Below are 22533 nucleotides of genomic sequence, written 5' to 3'. Positions count from 1 at the left end.
CAAAAGTGCCAAAGACTGGCGTGTCGCAGTCCTCGTTAGTATAGTGGACAGTATCTCCGCCTGTCACGCGGAAGACCGGGGTTCGATTCCCTGACGGGGAGTGTTGAGTTTTCTAGCAGCTGCTGATTATTCACTGAGAAAGACAAAAGTAATACAGCTGCATCGAGCATGTTCCTGCTGTCCAAGTGAGGACATGCTTGGCTTCCGTATTAACGAGAAGAAAGAAAAGACAACTGGCGAAAGAGACTGACTTTGACTGTTTGAGTGAAGGTCTTAGTCCCTGTCTGTTGTCTTTATTATCAGGTCCTGTTCTTTTGTATACACAGTGCTATACATTGTACCTTTTTGGGTTTGGGTAGAAGTTTTCTTGTGGCCTCTAAGCTTTTGCCTATAAGCCTCTGAAAGCAACTCATAAGCACGCAGGATTGCAGCTTTAACAGTGTCATACTGTAAGCTATCCTCTAGAGGGGGGGGGCGATACTGCCTCGTGAGCTTTGCCATGTATTTCACATTGACAAAAACATTGACCAAACATCTGGAGGCCAATGGAGAGCAGCAGCAATACGCTCAAAAGTGCCGAAATAGGAGTCCACCTCAGTTTCTTGAAATATTGGCACTAAAGAAATGTATTTACGGGTATCAAATGAATTGGGATGTAGACCAGCGGAAACAGAGGGTGCGCTTGCTGATGTAGAGGATGCCTCTAGTGTATGAGCTTCTCTTTGTGAGTCAAGCTCAAGCTGATGCAGCCTTCCAGCCTTGTCTGCTTCTATCTCCAGCCCTTTGATGTGCCTGTCTGACCTGTGCCTTTTCTCTGGGCTCCGTTTAGAGACATGCCAAGCGCACTTTCAATCGGACCTCATCGCGAGATCTCAAAGAAGCAGTGGAAAAAGGGTCATATCGAGGAAGAGTGACAGGCTTTTCACCCGACCCTCTAACTTGAAGTCAACACCCTGAGCTTCCTGCGCAGCTAAAGCACTGGGAAAGTCTCACCCCAAAGTGCCAAAGACTGGCGTGTCGCAGTCCTCGTTAGTATAGTGGACAGTATCTCCGCCTGTCACGCGGAAGACCGGGGTTCGATTCCCTGACGGGGAGTGTTGAGTTTTCTAGCAGCTGCTGATTATTCACTGAGAAAGACAAAAGTAATACAGCTGCATCGAGCATGTTCCTGCTGTCCAAGTGAGGACATGCTTGGCTTCCGTATTAATGAGAAGAAAGAAAAGACAACTGGCGAAACAGAAAGAGACTGACTGTTTGAGTGAAGGTCTTAGTCCCTGTCTGTTGTCTTTATTATCAGGTACTGTTCTTTTGTATACACAGTGCTATACATTGTGCCTTTGTCTGATTATCTGACAGAGTACAGGTTGATTTTAATACCGCGCTTACAGGATAACATCCAGAATCCAGCAGCTTGGCTGGTCTTCAACCTACCCAAGTATTCCCACACCCCACCGCTCCACCACACCCTGCACTGTCTCCCGGTGGCTGCGAATGGCTCATCCCATCCTACATCCAGGACATAATCACAGCATACACCTCGCCCGTCCACTACGCTCTGCTATTGCCAGTCGACTTGCCAATCCCTAACAATGAGGGGGCCCCAGCTACCGCTCAACAGAATCACGACTGTTTGCGGTCCTGGCTCCACAATGGTGGAACGAGCTCCCCATTGACACCAGGAAAGCAGAAACTCTACACATGACTCTAGACCTGAAACTGATCTATTCAGACTGCACATTGGCCCATTAAAAACTCTCTCTCTCTATCTCTTATTGTTTTTTTCATGTAGCATTTGAAGCGGTTCGGCATATTTGATGAAGTTGATGTACTTGCATGATTCTTGCAATTTGTGGGTTGTATCCACATAGTTGAATGTACTTATTGTTATACAGTTTCAGCATTATGATGTGACAGACGGGTGTTTTACGCATCCTGTTAGTGGTACTGATTACGTAGTCTGTATTGCTCCGTTTTTACGCACATTGTGCGGACCTGAAACACGAGCAGAGAGTGCAGAATAGGGAATGCAGCAGCAATACGCTCAAAAAGTGCCGAAATAGGAGTCCACCTCAGTTTCTTGAAATATTGGCACTAAAGAAATGTATTTACGGGTATCAAATGAATTGGGATGTAGACCAGCGGAAACAGAGGGTGCGCTTGCTGATGTAGAGGATGCCTCTAGTGTATGAGCTTCTCTTTGTGAGTCAAGCTCAAGCTGATGCAGCCTTACAGCCTTGTCTGCTTCTATCTCCAGCCTCTTGATGTGCCTGTCTGACCTGTGCCTTTTCTCTGGGCTCCGTTTAGAGACATGCCAAGCGCACTTTCAATCGGACCTCATCGCGAGATCTCAAAGAAGCAGTGGAAAAAGGGTCATATCGAGGAAGAGTGACGGGCGTTTTCACCCGACCCTCTAACTTGAAGTCAACACCCTGAGATTCCTGCGCAGCTAAAGCACTGGGAAAGTCTCACCCCAAAAGTGCCAAAGACTGGCGTGTCGCAGTCCTCGTTAGTATAGTGGACAGTATCTCCGCCTGTCACGCGGAAGACCGGGGTTCGATTCCCTGACGGGGAGTGTTGAGTTTTCTAGCAGCTGCTGATTATTCACTGAGAAAGACAAAAGTAATACAGCTGCATCGAGCATGTTCCTGCTGTCCAAGTGAGGACATGCTTGGCTTCCGTATTAACGAGAGAAGAAAGAAAAGACAACTGGCGAAACAGAAAGAGACTGACTGTTTGAGTGAAGGTCTTAGTCCCTGTCTGTTGTCTTTATTATCAGGTACTGTTCTTTTGTATACACAGTGCTATACATTGTGCCTTTGTCTGATTATCTGACAGAGTACAGGTTGATTTTAATACCGCGCTTACAGGATAACATCCAGAATCCAGCAGCTTGGCTGGTCTTCAACCTACCCAAGTATTCCCACACCCCACCGCTCCACCACACCCTGCACTGTCTCCCGGTGGCTGCGAATTGCTCATCCCATCCTACATCCAGGACATAATCACAGCATACACCCTCGCCCGTCCACTACGCTCTGCTATTGCCAGTCGACTTGCCAATCCCTAACTATGAGGGGGCCCCAGCTACCGCTCAACAGAATCACAACTGTTTGCGGTCCTGGCTCCACAATGGTGGAACGAGCTCCCCATTGACACCAGGAAAGCAGAAACTCTACACATGAGTCTAGACCTGAAACTGATCTATTCAGACTGCACATTGACCCATTAAAAACTCTCTCTCTATCTCTTATTGTTTTTTTCATGTAGCATTTGAAGCGGTTCGGCATATTTGATGAAGTTGATGTACTTGCATGATTCTTGCAATTTGTGGGTTGTATCCACATAGTTGAATGTACTTATTGTTATACAGTTTCAGCATTATGATGTGACAGACGGGTGTTTTACGCATCCTGTTAGTGGTACTGATTACGTAGTCTGTATTGCTCCGTTTTTTACGCACATTGTACGGACCTGAAACACGAGCAGAGAGTGCAGAATAGGGAATGCAGCAGCAATACGCTCAAAAGTGCCGAAATAGGAGTCCACCTCAGTTTCTTGAAATATTGGCACTAAAGAAATGTATTTACGGGTATCAAATGAATTGGGATGTAGACCAGCGGAAACAGAGGGTGCGCTTGCTGATGTAGAGGATGCCTCTAGTGTATGAGCTTCTCTTTGTGAGTCAAGCTCAAGCTGATGCAGCCTTACAGCCTTTCTCTGCTTCTATCTCCAGCCCTTTGATGTGCCTGTCTGACCTGTGCCTTTTCTCTGGGCTCCGTTTAGAGACATGCCAAGCGCACTTTCAATCGGACCTCATCGCGAGATCTCAAAGAAGCAGTGGAAAAAGGGTCATATCGAGGAAGAGTGACGGGCGTTTTCACCCGACCCTCTAACTTGAAGTCAACACCCTGAGATTCCTGCGCAGCTAAAGCACTGGGAAAGTCTCACCCGAAAAGTGCCAAAGACTGGCGTGTCGCAGTCCTCGTTAGTATAGTGGACAGTATCTCCGCCTGTCACGCGGAAGACCGGGGTTCGATTCCCTGACGGGGAGTGTTGAGTTTTCTAGCAGCTGCTGATTATTCACTGAGAAAGACAAAAGTAATACAGCTGCATCGAGCATGTTCCTGCTGTCCAAGTGAGGACATGCTTGGCTTCCGTATTAACGAGAAGAAAGAAAAGACAACTGGCGAAACAGAAAAAGACTGACTGTTTGAGTGAAGGTCTTAGTCCCTGTCTGTTGTCTTTAATATCAGGTACTGTTCTTTTGTATACACAGTGCTATACATTGTGCCTTTGTCTGATTATCTGACAGAGTACAGGTTGATTTTAATACCGCGCTTACAGGATAACATCCAGAATCCAGCAGCTTGGCTGGTCTTCAACCTACCCAAGTATTCCCACACCCCACCGCTCCACCACACCCTGCACTGTCTCCCGGTGGCTGCGAATGGCTCATCCCATCCTACATCCAGGACATAATCACAGCATACACCCTCGCCCGTCCACTACGCTCTGCTATTGCCAGTCGACTTGCCAATCCCTAACCATGAGGGGGCCCCAGCTACCGCTCAACAGAATCACGACTGTTTGCGGTCCTGGCTCCACAATGGTGGAACGAGCTCCCCATTGACACCAGGAAAGCAGAAACTCTACACATGACTCTAGACCTGAAACTGATCTATTCAGACTGCACATTGGCCCATTAAAAAAACTCTCTCTCTCTATCTCTTATTGTTTTTTTCATGTAGCATTTGAAGCGGTTCGGCATATTTGATGAAGTTGATGTACTTGCATGATTCTTGCAATTTGTGGGTTGTATCCACATAGTTGAATGTACTTATTGTTATACAGTTTCAGCATTATGATGTGACAGACGGGTGTTTTACGCATCCTGTTAGTGGTACTGATTACGTAGTCTGTATTGCTCCGTTTTTTACGCACATTGTACGGACCTGAAACACGAGCAGAGAGTGCAGAATAGGGAATGGGCAACAGAGCCAATGCTTTGCCGCCAACTTCGAAATGTCTGACAACATCGTGGAACGATCGAACTGGCGTTTCATTTCACACTGGGAACTAGTGAGCACCTCCCTTGCAGCGGATCTGGCATGATTCAGACGCTCCCGGAATTGGCGTACATAGTCCACCATGGAGAGAAGAAAAATCCTCAAGTTTACAAGCAGCACACCATTTGTCAAATAAACTTTCCGTGTCCCTAGCAACCTCCACATAGGTTTGGGTAGAAGTTTTCTTGTGGCCTCTAAGCTTTTGCCTATAAGCCTCTGAAAGCAACTCATAAGCACGCAGGATTGCAGCTTTAACAGTGTCATACTGTAAGCTATCCTCTAGAGGGGGGGCCGATACTGCCTCGTGAGCTTTGCCATGTATTTCACATTGACAAAAACATTGACCAAACATCTGGAGGCCAATGGAGAGCAGCAGCAATACGCTCAAAAGTGCCGAAATAGGAGTCCACCTCAGTTTCTTGAAATATTGGCACTAAAGAAATGTATTTACGGGTATCAAATGAATTGGGATGTAGACCAGCGGAAACAGAGGGTGCGCTTGCTGATGTAGAGGATGCCTCTAGTGTATGAGCTTCTCTTTGTGAGTCAAGCTCAAGCTGATGCAGCCTTACAGCCTTGTCTGCTTCTATCTCCAGCCCTTTGATGTGCCTGTCTGACCTGTGCCTTTTCTCTGGGCTCCGTTTAGAGACATGCCAAGGACATAATCACAGCATACACCCTCGCCCGTCCACTACGCTCTGCTATTGCCAGTCGACTTGCCAATCCCTCACTATGAGGGGGCCCCAGCTACCGCTCAACAGAATCACGACTGTTTGCGGTCCTGGCTCCACAATGGTGGAACGAGCTCCCCATTGACACCAGGAAAGCAGAAACTCTACACATGAGTCTAGACCTGAAACTGATCTATTCAGACTGCACATTGGCCCATTAAAAAAACTCTCTCTCTCTATCTCTTATTGTTTTTTCATGTAGCATTTGAAGCGGTTCGGCATATTTGATGAAGTTGATGTACTTGCATGATTCTTGCAATTTGTGGGTTGTATCCACATAGTTGAATGTACTTATTGTTATACAGTTTCAGCATTATGATGTGACAGACGGGTGTTTTACGCATCCTGTTAGTGGTACTGATTACGTAGTCTGTATTGCTCCGCTTTTTTTTACGCACATTGTATGCGGACCTGAAACACGAGCAGAGAGTGCAGAATAGGGAATGGGCAACGGAGCCAATGCTTTGCCGCCAACTTCGAAATGCCTGACAACATCGTGGAACGATCGAACTGGCGTTTCATTTCACACTGGGAACTAGTGAGCGCCTCCCTTGCAGCGGATCTGGCATGATTCAGACGCTCCTGGAATTGGCGTACATAGTCCACCATGGAGAGAAGAAAAATCCTCAAGTTTACAAGCAGCACACCATTTGTCAAATAAACTTTCCGTGTCCCTAGCAACCTCCGCATAGGTGTGGGTAGAAGTTTTCTTGTGGCCTCTAAGCTTTTGCCTATAAGCCTCTGAAAGCAACTCATAAGCACGCAGGATTGCAGCTTTAACAATGTCATACTGTAAGCTATCCTCTAGAGGGGGCCGACACTGCCTCGTGAGCTTTGCCATGTATTTCACATTGACAAAAACATTGACCAAACATCTGGAGGCCAATGAGAGCAGCAGCAATACGCTCAAAAAGTGCCGAAATAGGAGTCCACCTCAGTTTCTTGAAATATTGGCACTAAAGAAATGTATTTACGGGTATCAAATGATTTGGGATGTAGACCAGCGGAAACAGAGGGTGCGCTTGCTGATGTAGAGGATGCCTCTAGTGTATGAGCTTCTCTTTGTGAGTCAAGCTCAAGCTGATGCAGCCTTACAGCCTTGTCTGCTTCTATCTCCAGCCTTTTGATGTGCCTGTCTGACCTGTGCCTTTTCTCTGGGCTCCGTTTAGAGACATGCCAAGCGCACTTTCAATCGGACCTCATCGCGAGATCTCAAAGAAGCAGTGGAAAAAGGGTCATATCGAGGAAGAGTGACGGGCGTTTTCACCCGACCCTCTAACTTGAAGTCAACACCCTGAGCTTCCTGCGCAGCTAAAGCACTGGGAAAGTCTCACCCCAAAAGTGTCAAAGACTGGCGTGTCGCAGTCCTCGTTAGTATAGTGGACAGTATCTCCGCCTGTCACGCGGAAGACCGGGGTTCGATTCCCTGACGGGGAGTGTTGAGTTTTCTAGCAGCTGCTGATTATTCACTGAGAAAGACAAAAGTAATACAGCTGCATCGAGCATGTTCCTGCTGTCCAAGTGAGGACATGCTTGGCTTCCGTATTAACGAGAAGAAAGAAAAGACAACTGGCGAAACAGAAAGAGACTGACTGCTTGAGTGAAGGTCTTAGTCCCTGTCTGTTGTCTTTATTATCAGGTACTGTTCTTTTGTATACACAGTGCTATACATTGTGCCTTTGTCTGATTATCTGACAGAGTACAGGTTGATTTTAATACCGCGCTTACAGGATAACATCCAGAATCCAGCAGCTTGGCTGGTCTTCAACCTACCCAAGTATTCCCACACCCCACCGCTCCACCACACCCTGCACTGTCTCCCGGTGGCTGCGAATTGCTCATCCCATCCTACATCCAGGACATAATCACAGCATACACCCCTCGCCCGTCCACTACGCTCTGCTATTGCCAGTCGACTTGCCAATCCTCACTATGAGGGGCTCCCCGAGCTCCCCATTGACACCAGGAAAGCAGAAACTCTACATGACTCTAGACCTGAAACTGATCTATTCAGACTGCACTTTGGCCCATTAAAAAAACTCTCTCTCTCTATCTCTTATTGTTTTTTACATGTAGCATTTGAAGCAGTTCAGCATATTTGATGAAGTTGATGTACTTGCATGATTCTTGCAATTTGTGGGTTGTATCCACATAGTGTCCTCCAGTAAAGAAAATTCTGTATCCATCCCGGTGTCCCCTGCCTGTCTTTCCGTAACAGAAGGTTGGACCATCTGAGAGGATGACAGCGCTGAGCCCCGATGACCCCTTCCCGGACCTGGATGATATGGTCCAACGATATCTCCTTACCCATCCACCATCAGGCATTCCAACCAGCGCTTCCTCAAACACTCCTTCACCACCTCTAGCTGATAGCGTGATGACCCAATTAAGGATCTTCTCAGGCTCGGCAGAAGACTGCGAGGAATTTTTGGTGCGGTGTTGCCTGGTCTTTAGGCTGTATCCACACCAGTATCCCACCGAGCTATCCAAGGTGGCCTCCTTGGTTCTCCGGCTAGTTGGCTTGGCACTTCGCTGGGCAGGATCCCGATGGTCACGAGATGAGGCCATCATCCACTCTTTTGGCAGGTTCGCAACACTCCTCTGGAAGGAGTTTTGCCCTCCAGTCGTTAATTTGTCAGCCAGTCCTCTGCCTGCACCTCTACCGACCAGTCTGCAGTCTATCAACTCACTACTTGCCTGCACCGGGCTCCGCCGCCCAGCTGTTCTCCAGCTGCTCGCCAGCTCCGCTGCCCAGCTGCTCGCCTGTTCCACTGCCGTCCACAGTTTCCGCGCTGCGGCTGTCCCCAGTCCCAGCGCCATCACTCCCTGTTGAATCGCAGCAGCCATCACTCCCTGTTGGATCACAGCAGCCAGCACCCCTGCCGGACCGCCGCAGTCCCCTGCTCCCGGCCTAGCCGCTGGACCGCAGCAGCTCCCTCGCTCCCGGCCTAGCCGCTGGACCGCAGCAGCTCCCGCTCCCGGACTTGCCACCGGACTGCAGTAGCTAAGATCATTACACTTTAGTAATGCTGTAAAATGGGATCTAGTGACATTTTTGTCCAAAAGTGTTTATATAATCTGGGGTGCACATAATGTTTTTAGTTAGGTACTGAGGGTAGTACCAGGAGATGGTGTTCGCTCATACCTAGCGTAATCTTAATAAATACAATCTTCCTTGCTGTCCTCCGTGGTGTCTCCCTCACACTCCTCCGCTTTAGCTTCCTGCATGGTAGATGATGAAGATCCACATACCAGTCACTGGTTGAGCCTCTGATTAGATGTCTCTGTGGTCAACAGCTGGCTTTGAGTCAAATGTCTCTGTCATCAGGTGAATGTGCATCAGTGCTGAGAGAGAGTATGTGACAGACGAGATCTTTACTTGGTTTTTTATGTTGAGATGTGAGAATCCCCTCTCACAAGCTGCACTGCTCAAAGGAAATGTAAGAGGCAATTCAACCACCTTGTTGATGTTGCAGTAACAATCTGGATTGCCTTTTAGTATTTGGACCAAGTCATACACAGAGGACACTGCCAAGCATTTTCCTGCTTGCTTTAAGCGCATCCGTCCTCTTACAGTGAGTCTCTGTCAAGTTGCAAGGTGGCCTCTTATTTCTGAACAATTGTGCACATAGTGTTGCCAGAAAAGGTGGAGGTCTTGCATTTACTGAGGCTAAATTAAAGGATCAAAACTAAAAATGATCACATGAATTGAGGGAGTCATAACTGATTTCAAACTCTTCAATTAAACCCCTGAGTAAATTGCCGTCAGACAGCCCTTTCCTTTGGCACTACATTTTCTCAACCGTAGAACTCCAGTGGAGTTATACAGTGCACACAGGCACAGTTGCACTTATGTATAGGAATACGGAAGTTCTACGGTAAGGTAAAGTGCTGAAAATATTCTAGAGTGTACACATAGCTATGGATTGCTTAGCTTCTGTGCGGTACAACTCTCTGCTTCTCCAAACTGGGGCACGCCGACCGCTATCCACTGTAGGTAATACACTGACTATGGATAAGTACCTCATACAACCCCACTTCAAAAAACCCAAATTATCCCTTTAACTCCCCACTGATAGTTTGCACAATGCTCTGTATTATCCATGTTCCCCTTCATGTGAATGATGCACTTCGACATTCACTCCAAGCCGCTTCAATAAAGCAAAATCCTCAGCATAGGAAGACATAGGACGTGCATGTTTAGCCTTATGAAATGCTAGGAGAAAAACAAAACACAGAGCTTGCTGTTCATCATTCAGTGCATTTTGCCATTTAGCAAGTGGGTGACTGGACTTTTCAGCTTGACTAGCTTCTTTCTTAGCAATAGCTTTTGCCACATTTGTATGCTCCCTACTCTTAGTGTTTTTCAAATAATGGATGACTAAAATTATTTGAGCCTGTATAAAACACACCTGTTTTGTCTGCTAGATGTGGATGCAAACAACATGTGTGCCACCACATTTCGGTGCGCTCATCGTTACCTTCAAGCCACAGCACATCTTGGAGCCACTTTTTAGACAAAAGTATTTTCTTCTGCTCGGGTTCGATTTTACTTTTTGACTTATTTTTTTGTGGCGGAATGCCAAAATAACTGCTTAATGTCTGTTGTTTTTTGGACATATGTTGCAGTTGGCTACTTCATGGGGTCAAGATACATACATGTGTTGACAAGAAATGCGGGCAGATGAGAAATGTGCGAGATGATATAGACTGTTGCTGCCTGGTACGCAAATGCGCATTCTAAAATGATTGCTGTGACACTTTTCTGATTTTTGTTGCACATGCATACCTGTGTACCAGTTATGCATACCCCTGTATATAATGTATGTATTGTTGTTTATATTTTACATTTATGTATGCACTAAAATAAGTCAGCAGGCTCGATGACAGTATTAAAGCTACTGATAAAGTATATTTTGGAAGTTGGTTTAAGCAGCATTAACTGAATTTGAGTTGTAGTACACATTAAGACTTTACATCCATGTATGGTAAGTTAACTATTTCTGTGAAACTGAACAACAGATTTATATATTCAGAAGCTGTACGTTATCAGCAGTTTAATATGGGAACCCTTGTGCTGTGTGTGTGAATGGTGAATTCTGTTTCAGTTTTGTTGTTTCTGTTTGTTCAAAGTTGGTTTAAATTAGTTGGAAAAAGAGATCCCTTATAAAGACAGAGAACAACCTGCTGAATGAACACAATTAACATCTCCTGTCTCTGCATTTCCTGTACAAAACACAACACGTCATTTGTTCACAGGTAACTCATGCTTGATGCCTGTAAGACCCACTGTACAGCCCCTGCAACAGCATTATACACAGCCAGAACAACACTATGCGCAACTGAAGAAGAACTATGCCATCCCTATCACCAATCAAAACAAATTAGACATTTCTGCAAAACCCCTGCATATATTCAATGACAATGTTTTTGAATGTTCAGTGCATCTGTTTGATTGCCTACTTCCTCCCCTCAAAATAATCTTGATTCAAACCAGTCTGGTTTCAAGTCATTCCACTGAAACTGCACATTATGGGAGAATGTGCTTAATCACCATTAAAGATATGGTGCTGAAGCAGAACTTTATGTACACATCAATCGAAGTTGAGAGTAAGTACACTGTAAGTAAGTCCTAGAATTTAGACATGCTTAGATATATGCTAAACAGGAGTCTAGTTGACTGCAAATATAATAATCTTAGCGGCAGCAAACATGGAAACTAAACTACTGATGCTAAAGCACTGGGAAAGTCTCACCCCAAAAGTGCCAAAGACTGGCGTGTCGCAGTCCTCGTTAGTATAGTGGACAGTATCTCCGCCTGTCACGCGGAAGACCGGGGTTCGATTCCCTGACGGGGAGTGTTGAGTTTTCTAGCAGCTGCTGATTATTCACTGAGAAAGACAAAAGTAATACAGCTGCATCGAGCATGTTCCTGCTGTCCAAGTGAGGACATGCTTGGCTTCCGTATTAATGAGAAGAAAGAAAAGACAACTGGCGAAACAGAAAGAGACTGACTGTTTGAGTGAAGGTCTTAGTCCCTGTCTGTTGTCTTTATTATCAGGTACTGTTCTTTTGTATACACAGTGCTATACATTGTGCCTTTGTCTGATTATCTGACAGAGTACAGGTTGATTTTAATACCGCGCTTACAGGATAACATCCAGAATCCAGCAGCTTGGCTGGTCTTCAACCTACCCAAGTATTCCCACACCCCACCGCTCCACCACACCCTGCACTGTCTCCCGGTGGCTGCGAATGGCTCATCCCATCCTACATCCAGGACATAATCACAGCATACACCCTCGCCCGTCCACTACGCTCTGCTATTGCCAGTCGACTTGCCAATCCCTAACAATGAGGGGCCCCAGCTACCGCTCAACAGAATCACGACTGTTTGCGGTCCTGGCTCCACAATGGTGGAACGAGCTCCCCATTGACACCAGGAAAGCAGAAACTCTACACATGACTCTAGACCTGAAACTGATCTATTCAGACTGCACATTGGCCCATTAAAAAAACTCTCTCTCTATCTCTTATTGTTTTTCATGTAGCATTTGAAGCGGTTCGGCATATTTGATGAAGTTGATGTACTTGCATGATTCTTGCAATTTGTGGGTTGTATCCACATAGTTGAATGTACTTATTGTTATACAGTTTCAGCATTATGATGTGACAGACGGGTGTTTTACGCATCCTGTTAGTGGTACTGATTACGTAGTCTGTATTGCTCCGTTTTTACGCACATTGTAACGGACCTGAAACACGAGCAGAGAGTGCAGAATAGGGAATGCAGCAGCAATACGCTCAAAAGTGCCGAAATAGGAGTCCACCTCAGTTTCTTGAAATATTGGCACTAAAGAAATGTATTTACGGGTATCAAATGAATTGGGATGTAGACCAGCGGAAACAGAGGGTGCGCTTGCTGATGTAGAGGATGCCTCTAGTGTATGAGCTTCTCTTTGTGAGTCAAGCTCAAGCTGATGCAGCCTTACAGCCTTGTCTGCTTCTATCTCCAGCCTCTTGATGTGCCTGTCTGACCTGTGCCTTTTCTCTGGGCTCCGTTTAGAGACATGCCAAGCGCACTTTCAATCGGACCTCATCGCGAGATCTCAAAGAAGCAGTGGAAAAGGGTCATATCGAGGAAGAGTGACGGGCGTTTTCACCCGACCCTCTAACTTGAAGTCAACACCCTGAGATTCCTGCGCAGCTAAAGCACTGGGAAAGTCTCACCCCAAAAGTGCCAAAGACTGGCGTGTCGCAGTCCTCGTTAGTATAGTGGACAGTATCTCCGCCTGTCACGCGGAAGACCGGGGTTCGATTCCCTGACGGGGAGTGTTGAGTTTTCTAGCAGCTGCTGATTATTCACTGAGAAAGACAAAAGTAATACAGCTGCATCGAGCATGTTCCTGCTGTCCAAGTGAGGACATGCTTGGCTTCCGTATTAACGAGAAGAAAGAAAAAGACAACTGGCGAAACAGAAAGAGACTGACTGTTTGAGTGAAGGTCTTAGTCCCTGTCTGTTGTCTTTATTATCAGGTACTGTTCTTTTGTATACACAGTGCTATACATTGTGCCTTTGTCTGATTATCTGACAGAGTACAGGTTGATTTTAATACCGCGCTTACAGGATAACATCCAGAATCCAGCAGCTTGGCTGGTCTTCAACCTACCCAAGTATTCCCACACCCCACCGCTCCACCACACCCTGCACTGTCTCCGGTGGCTGCGAATTGCTCATCCCATCCTACATCCAGGACATAATCACAGCATACACCCTCGCCCGTCCACTACGCTCTGCTATTGCCAGTCGACTTGCCAATCCCTAACTATGAGGGGGCCCCAGCTACCGCTCAACAGAATCACAACTGTTTGCGGTCCTGGCTCCACAATGGTGGAACGAGCTCCCCATTGACACCAGGAAAGCAGAAACTCTACACATGAGTCTAGACCTGAAACTGATCTATTCAGACTGCACATTGACCCATTAAAAAAACTCTCTCTCTCTATCTCTTATTGTTTTTTTCATGTAGCATTTGAAGCGGTTCGGCATATTTGATGAAGTTGATGTACTTGCATGATTCTTGCAATTTGTGGGTTGTATCCACATAGTTGAATGTACTTATTGTTATACAGTTTCAGCATTATGATGTGACAGACGGGTGTTTTACGCATCCTGTTAGTGGTACTGATTACGTAGTCTGTATTGCTCCGTTTTTTACGCACATTGTACGGACCTGAAACACGAGCAGAGAGTGCAGAATAGGGAATGCAGCAGCAATACGCTCAAAAGTGCCGAAATAGGAGTCCACCTCAGTTTCTTGAAATATTGGCACTAAAGAAATGTATTTACGGGTATCAAATGAATTGGGATGTAGACCAGCGGAAACAGAGGGTGCGCTTGCTGATGTAGAGGATGCCTCTAGTGTATGAGCTTCTCTTTGTGAGTCAAGCTCAAGCTGATGCAGCCTTACAGCCTTGTCTGCTTCTATCTCCAGCCTTTTGATGTGCCTGTCTGACCTGTGCCTTTTCTCTGGGCTCCGTTTAGAGACATGCCAAGCGCACTTTCAATCGGACCTCATCGCGAGATCTCAAAGAAGCAGTGGAAAAAGGGTCATATCGAGGAAGAGTGACGGGCGTTTTCACCCGACCCTCTAACTTGAAGTCAACACCCTGAGATTCCTGCGCAGCTAAAGCACTGGGAAAGTCTCACCCGAAAAGTGCCAAAGACTGGCGTGTCGCAGTCCTCGTTAGTATAGTGGACAGTATCTCCGCCTGTCACGCGGAAGACCGGGTTCGATTCCCTGACGGGAGTGTTGAGTTTTCTAGCAGCTGCTGATTATTCACTGAGAAAGACAAAAGTAATACAGCTGCATCGAGCATGTTCCTGCTGTCCAAGTGAGGACATGCTTGGCTTCCGATTAACGAGAAGAAAGAAAAGACAACTGGCGAAACAGAAAAAGACTGACTGTTTGAGTGAAGGTCTTAGTCCCTGTCTGTTGTCTTTAATATCAGGTACTGTTCTTTTGTATACACAGTGCTATACATTGTGCCTTTGTCTGATTATCTGACAGAGTACAGGTTGATTTTAATACCGCGCTTACAGGATAACATCCAGAATCCAGCAGCTTGGCTGGTCTTCAACCTACCCAAGTATTCCCACACCCCACCGCTCCACCACACCCTGCACTGTCTCCCGGTGGCTGCGAATGGCTCATCCCATCCTACATCCAGGACATAATCACAGCATACACCCTCGCCCGTCCACTACGCTCTGCTATTGCCAGTCGACTTGCCAATCCCTAACCATGAGGGGGCCCCAGCTACCGCTCAACAGAATCACGACTGTTTGCGGTCCTGGCTCCACAATGGTGGAACGAGCTCCCCATTGACACCAGGAAAGCAGAAACTCTACACATGACTCTAGACCTGAAACTGATCTATTCAGACTGCACATTGGCCCATTAAAAAAACTCTCTCTCTCTATCTCTTATTGTTTTTTTCATGTAGCATTTGAAGCGGTTCGGCATATTTGATGAAGTTGATGTACTTGCATGATTCTTGCAATTTGTGGGTTGTATCCACATAGTTGAATGTACTTATTGTTATACAGTTTCAGCATTATGATGTGACAGACGGGTGTTTTACGCATCCTGTTAGTGGTACTGATTACGTAGTCTGTATTGCTCCGTTTTTTTACGCACATTGTACGGACCTGAAACACGAGCAGAGAGTGCAGAATAGGGAATGGGCAACAGAGCCAATGCTTTGCCGCCAACTTCGAAATGTCTGACAACATCGTGGAACGATCGAACTGGCGTTTCATTTCACACTGGGAACTAGTGAGCACCTCCCTTGCAGCGGATCTGGCATGATTCAGACGCCCCGGAATTGGCGTACATAGTCCACCATGGAGAGAAGAAAAATCCTCAAGTTTACAAGCAGCACACCATTTGTCAAATAAACTTTCCGTGTCCCTAGCAACCTCCACATAGGTTTGGGTAGAAGTTTTCTTGTGGCCTCTAAGCTTTTGCCTATAAGCCTCTGAAAGCAACTCATAAGCACGCAGGATTGCAGCTTTAACAGTGTCATACTGTAAGCTATCCTCTAGAGGGGGGGCCGATACTGCCTCGTGAGCTTTGCCATGTATTTCACATTGACAAAAACATTGACCAAACATCTGGAGGCCAATGGAGAGCAGCAGCAATACGCTCAAAAGTGCCGAAATAGGAGTCCACCTCAGTTTCTTGAAATATTGGCACTAAAGAAATGTATTTACGGGTATCAAATGAATTGGGATGTAGACCAGCGGAAACAGAGGGTGCGCTTGCTGATGTAGAGGATGCCTCTAGTGTATGAGCTTCTCTTTGTGAGTCAAGCTCAAGCTGATGCAGCCTTACAGCCTTGTCTGCTTCTATCTCCAGCCCTTTGATGTGCCTGTCTGACCTGTGCCTTTTCTCTGGGCTCCGTTTAGAGACATGCCAAGGACATAATCACAGCATACACCCTCGCCCGTCCACTACGCTCTGCTATTGCCAGTCGACTTGCCAATCCCTCACTATGAGGGGGCCCCAGCTACCGCTCAACAGAATCACGACTGTTTGCGGTCCTGGCTCCACAATGGTGGAACGAGCTCCCCATTGACACCAGGAAAGCAGAAACTCTACACATGACTCTAGACCTGAAACTGATCTATTCAGACTGCATATTGGCCCATTAAAAAAACTCTCTCTCTCTATCTCTTATTGTTTTTTTCATGTAGCATTTGAAGCGGTTCGGCATATTTGATGAAGTTGATGTACTTGCATGATTCTTGCAATTTGTGGGTTGTATCCACATAGTTGAATGTACTTATTGTTATACAGTTTCAGCATTATGATGTGACAGACGGGTGTTTTACGCATCCTGTTAGTGGTACTGATTACGTAGTCTGTATTGCTCCGTTTTTTTACGCACATTGTACGGACCTGAAACACGAGCAGAGAGTGCAGAATAGGGAATGGGCAACGGAGCCAATGCTTTGCCGCCAACTTCGAAATGCCTGACAACATCGTGGAACGATCGAACTGGCGTTTCATTTCACACTGGGAACTAGTGAGCGCCTCCCTTGCAGCGGATCTGGCATGATTCAGACGCTCCTGGAATTGGCGTACATAGTCCACCATGGAGAGAAGAAAAATCCTCAAGTTTACAAGCAGCACACCATTTGTCAAATAAACTTTCCGTGTCCCTAGCAACCTCCGCATAGGTGTGGGTAGAAGTTTTCTTGTGGCCTCTAAGCTTTTGCCTATAAGCCTCTGAAAGCAACTCATAAGCACGCAGGATTGCAGCTTTAACAATGTCATACTGTAAGCTATCCTCTAGAGGGGGGGCCGATACTGCCTCGTGAGCTTTGCCATGTATTTCACATTGACAAAAACATTGACCAAACATCTGGAGGCCAATGGAGAGCAGCAGCAATACGCTCAAAAGTGCCGAAATAGGAGTCCACCTCAGTTTCTTGAAATATTGGCACTAAAGAAATGTATTTACGGGTATCAAATGATTTGGGATGTAGACCAGCGGAAACAGAGGGTGCGCTTGCTGATGTAGAGGATGCCTCTAGTGTATGAGCTTCTCTTTGTGAGTCAAGCTCAAGCTGATGCAGCCTTACAGCCTTGTCTGCTTCTATCTCCAGCCTTTTGATGTGCCTGTCTGACCTGTGCCTTTTCTCTGGGCTCCGTTTAGAGACATGCCAAGCGCACTTTCAATCGGACCTCATCGCGAGATCTCAAAGAAGCAGTGGAAAAAGGGTCATATCGAGGAAGAGTGACGGGCGTTTTCACCCGACCCTCTAACTTGAAGTCAACACCCTGAGATTCCTGCGCAGCTAAAGCACTGGGAAAGTCTCACCCGAAAAGTGCCAAAGACTGGCGTGTCGCAGTCCTCGTTAGTATAGTGGACAGTATCTCCGCCTGTCACGCGGAAGACCGGGTTCGATTTCTGACGGGAGTGTTGAGTTTTCTAGCAGCTGCTGATTATTCACTGAGAAAGACAAAAGTAATACAGCTGCATCGAGCATGTTCCTGCTGTCCAAGTGAGGACATGCTTGGCTTCCGTATTAACGAGAAGAAAGAAAAGACAACTGGCGAAACAGAAAGAGACTGACTGCTTGAGTGAAGGTCTTAGTCCCTGTCTGTTGTCTTTATTATCAGGTACTGTTCTTTTGTATACACAGTGCTATACATTGTGCCTTTGTCTGATTATCTGACAGAGTACAGGTTGATTTTAATACCGCGCTTACAGGATAACATCCAGAATCCAGCAGCTTGGCTGGTCTTCAACCTACCCAAGTATTCCCACACCCCACCGCTCCACCACACCCTGCACTGTCTCCCGGTGGCTGCGATTGCTCATCCCATCCTACATCCAGGACATAATCACAGCATACACCCTCGCCCGTCCACTACGCTCTGCTATTGCCAGTCGACTTGCCAATCCCTCACTATGAGGGGGCCCCAGCTACCGCTCAACAGAATCACGACTGTTTGCGGTCCTGGCTCCACAATGGTGGAACGAGCTCCCCATTGACACCAGGAAAGCAGAAACTCTACACATGACTCTAGACCTGAAACTGATCTATTCAGACTGCATATTGGCCCATTAAAAAACTCTCTCTCTCTATCTCTTATTGTTTTTTCATGTAGCATTTGAAGCGGTTCGGCATATTTGATGAAGTTGATGTACTTGCATGATTCTTGCAATTTGTGGGTTGTATCCACATAGTTGAATGTACTTATTGTTATACAGTTTCAGCATTATGATGTGACAGACGGGTGTTTTACGCATCCTGTTAGTGGTACTGATTACGTAGTCTGTATTGCTCCGTTTTTTTACGCACATTGTACGGACCTGAAACACGAGCAGAGAGTGCAGAATAGGGAATGGGCAACGGAGCCAATGCTTTGCCGCCAACTTCGAAATGCCTGACAACATCGTGGAACGATCGAACTGGCGTTTCATTTCACACTGGGAACTAGTGAGCGCCTCCCTTGCAGCGGATCTGGCATGATTCAGACGCTCCTGGAATTGGCGCGCACATAGTCCACCATGGAGAGAAGAAAAATCCTCAAGTTTACAAGCAGCACACCATTTGTCAAATAAACTTTCCGTGTCCCTAGCAACCTCCGCATAGGTGTGGGTAGAAGTTTTCTTGTGGCCTCTAAGCTTTTGCCTATAAGCCTCTGAAAGCAACTCATAAGCACGCAGGATTGCAGCTTTAACAATGTCATACTGTAAGCTATCCTCTAGAGGGGGCCGACACTGCCTCGTGAGCTTTGCCATGTATTTCACATTGACAAAAACATTGACCAAACATCTGGAGGCCAATGGAGAGCAGCAGCAATACGCTCAAAAGTGCCGAAATAGGAGTCCACCTCAGTTTCTTGAAATATTGGCACTAAAGAAATGTATTTACGGGTATCAAATGATTTGGGATGTAGACCAGCGGAAACAGAGGGTGCGCTTGCTGATGTAGAGGATGCCTCTAGTGTATGAGCTTCTCTTTGTGAGTCAAGCTCAAGCTGATGCAGCCTTACAGCCTTGTCTGCTTCTATCTCCAGCCTTTTGATGTGCCTGTCTGACCTGTGCCTTTTCTCTGGGCTCCGTTTAGAGACATGCCAAGGACATAATCACAGCATACACCTCGCCCGTCCACTACGCTCTGCTATTGCCAGTCGACTTGCCAATCCCTCACTATGAGGGGGCCCCAGCTACCGCTCAACAGAATCACGACTGTTTGCGGTCCTGGCTCCACAATGGTGGAACGAGCTCCCCATTGACACCAGGAAAGCAGAAACTCTACACATGACTCTAGACCTGAAACTGATCTATTCAGACTGCATATTGGCCCATTAAAAAACTCTCTCTCTCTATCTCTTATTGTTTTTTTCATGTAGCATTTGAAGCGGTTCGGCATATTTGATGAAGTTGATGTACTTGCATGATTCTTGCAATTTGTGGGTTGTATCCACATAGTTGAATGTACTTATTGTTATACAGTTTCAGCATTATGATGTGACAGACGGGTGTTTTACGCATCCTGTTAGTGGTACTGATTACGTAGTCTGTATTGCTCCGTTTTTTTACGCACATTGTACGGACCTGAAACACGAGCAGAGAGTGCAGAATAGGGAATGGGCAACGGAGCCAATGCTTTGCCGCCAACTTCGAAATGCCTGACAACATCGTGGAACGCGATCGAACTGGCGTTTCATTTCACACTGGGAACTAGTGAGCGCCTCCCTTGCAGCGGATCTGGCATGATTCAGACGCTCCTGGAATTGGCGTACATAGTCCACCATGGAGAGAAGAAAAATCCTCAAGTTTACAAGCAGCACACCATTTGTCAAATAAACTTTCCGTGTCCCTAGCAACCTCCGCATAGGTGTGGGTAGAAGTTTTCTTGTGGCCTCTAAGCTTTTGCCTATAAGCCTCTGAAAGCAACTCATAAGCACGCAGGATTGCAGCTTTAACAATGTCATACTGTAAGCTATCCTCTAGAGGGGGCCGACACTGCCTCGTGAGCTTTGCCATGTATTTCACATTGACAAAAACATTGACCAAACATCTGGAGGCCAATGGAGAGCAGCAGCAATACGCTCAAAAGTGCCGAAATAGGAGTCCACCTCAGTTTCTTGAAATATTGGCACTAAAGAAATGTATTTACGGGTATCAAATGATTTGGGATGTAGACCAGCGGAAACAGAGGGTGCGCTTGCTGATGTAGAGGATGCCTCTAGTGTATGAGCTTCTCTTTGTGAGTCAAGCTCAAGCTGATGCAGCCTTACAGCCTTGTCTGCTTCTATCTCCAGCCTTTTGATGTGCCTGTCTGACCTGTGCCTTTTCTCTGGGCTCCGTTTAGAGACATGCCAAGCGCACTTTCAATCGGACCTCATCGCGAGATCTCAAAGAAGCAGTGGAAAAAGGGTCATATCGAGGAAGAGTGACGGGCGTTTTCACCCGACCCTCTAACTTGAAGTCAACACCCTGAGATTCCTGCGCAGCTAAAGCACTGGGAAAGTCTCACCCGAAAAGTGCCAAAGACTGGCGTGTCGCAGTCCTCGTTAGTATAGTGGACAGTATCTCCGCCTGTCACGCGGAAGACCGGGTTCGATTCCCTGACGGGGAGTGTTGAGTTTTCTAGCAGCTGCTGATTATTCACTGAGAAAGACAAAAGTAATACAGCTGCATCGAGCATGTTCCTGCTGTCCAAGTGAGGACATGCTTGGCTTCCGTATTAACGAGAAGAAAGAAAAGACAACTGGCGAAACAGAAAGAGACTGACTGCTTGAGTGAAGGTCTTAGTCCCTGTCTGTTGTCTTTATTATCAGGTACTGTTCTTTTGTATACACAGTGCTATACATTGTGCCTTTGTCTGATTATCTGACAGAGTACAGGTTGATTTTAATACCGCGCTTACAGGATAACATCCAGAATCCAGCAGCTTGGCTGGTCTTCAACCTACCCAAGTATTCCCACACCCCACCGCTCCACCACACCCTGCACTGTCTCCCGGTGGCTGCGAATTGCTCATCCCATCCTACATCCAGGACATAATCACAGCATACACCCTCGCCCGTCCACTACGCTCTGCTATTGCCAGTCGACTTGCCAATCCCTCACTATGAGGGGGCCCCAGCTACCGCTCAACAGAATCACGACTGTTTGCGGTCCTGGCTCCACAATGGTGGAACGAGCTCCCCATTGACACCAGGAAAGCAGAAACTCTACACATGACTCTAGACCTGAAACTGATCTATTCAGACTGCATATTGGCCCATTAAAAAAACTCTCTCTCTATCTCTTATTGTTTTTTTCATGTAGCATTTGAAGCGGTTCGGCATATTTGATGAAGTTGATGTACTTGCATGATTCTTGCAATTTGTGGGTTGTATCCACATAGTTGAATGTACTTATTGTTATACAGTTTCAGCATTATGATGTGACAGACGGGTGTTTTACGCATCCTGTTAGTGGTACTGATTACGTAGTCTGTATTGCTCGTTTTTTTACGCACATTGTGCGGACCTGAAACACGAGCAGAGAGTGCAGAATAGGGAATGGGCAACGGAGCCAATGCTTTGCCGCCAACTTCGAAATGCCTGACAACATCGTGGAACGATCGAACTGGCGTTTCATTTCACACTGGGAACTAGTGAGCGCCTCCCTTGCAGCGGATCTGGCATGATTCAGACGCTCCTGGAATTGGGCGCACATAGTCCACCATGGAGAGAAGAAAAATCCTCAAGTTTACAAGCAGCACACCATTTGTCAAATAAACTTTCCGTGTCCCTAGCAACCTCCGCATAGGTGTGGGTAGAAGTTTTCTTGTGGCCTCTAAGCTTTTGCCTATAAGCCTCTGAAAGCAACTCATAAGCACGCAGGATTGCAGCTTTAACAATGTCATACTGTAAGCTATCCTCTAGAGGGGGGGCCGATACTGCCTCGTGAGCTTTGCCATGTATTTCACATTGACAAAAACATTGACCAAACATCTGGAGGCCAATGGAGAGCAGCAGCAATACGCTCAAAAGTGCCGAAATAGGAGTCCACCTCAGTTTCTTGAAATATTGGCACTAAAGAAATGTATTTACGGGTATCAAATGATTTGGGATGTAGACCAGCGGAAACAGAGGGTGCGCTTGCTGATGTAGAGGATGCCTCTAGTGTATGAGCTTCTCTTTGTGAGTCAAGCTCAA

At 46.5% G+C, this 22533-nt stretch overlaps 7 non-coding genes across 7 annotated transcripts; all 7 read left to right on the top strand.

The window, feature by feature from the left end:
• The first annotated feature begins 29 nt into the window (after nucleotides 1-29).
• Nucleotides 30-101, top strand: trnad-guc. Its single transcript has one exon. It is a non-coding gene; the product is annotated as a tRNA-Asp (tRNA).
• A 922-nt stretch (nucleotides 102-1023) lies between these two features.
• On the top strand, nucleotides 1024-1095 carry trnad-guc. The gene has a single exon. It is a non-coding gene; the product is annotated as a tRNA-Asp (tRNA).
• Nucleotides 1096-2500: 1405 nt separating this feature from the next.
• Nucleotides 2501-2572, top strand: trnad-guc. Its single transcript has one exon. It is a non-coding gene; the product is annotated as a tRNA-Asp (tRNA).
• A 1407-nt stretch (nucleotides 2573-3979) lies between these two features.
• Nucleotides 3980-4051, top strand: trnad-guc. Its single transcript has one exon. It is a non-coding gene; the product is annotated as a tRNA-Asp (tRNA).
• Nucleotides 4052-7162: 3111 nt separating this feature from the next.
• On the top strand, nucleotides 7163-7234 carry trnad-guc. The gene has a single exon. It is a non-coding gene; the product is annotated as a tRNA-Asp (tRNA).
• A 4350-nt stretch (nucleotides 7235-11584) lies between these two features.
• Nucleotides 11585-11656, top strand: trnad-guc. Its single transcript has one exon. It is a non-coding gene; the product is annotated as a tRNA-Asp (tRNA).
• Nucleotides 11657-13058: 1402 nt separating this feature from the next.
• trnad-guc lies at nucleotides 13059-13130 on the top strand. The gene has a single exon. It is a non-coding gene; the product is annotated as a tRNA-Asp (tRNA).
• The last annotated feature ends 9403 nt before the right edge of the window (nucleotides 13131-22533 follow it).

Source organism: Siniperca chuatsi, linkage group LG16 (assembly GCF_020085105.1).
Source record: "Siniperca chuatsi isolate FFG_IHB_CAS linkage group LG16, ASM2008510v1, whole genome shotgun sequence".
NCBI lineage: Eukaryota > Metazoa > Chordata > Actinopteri > Centrarchiformes > Sinipercidae > Siniperca > Siniperca chuatsi.
The sequence above is the reverse complement of the archived record's forward strand: the minus strand, read 5'-3'. Positions and strand labels throughout refer to the sequence as shown.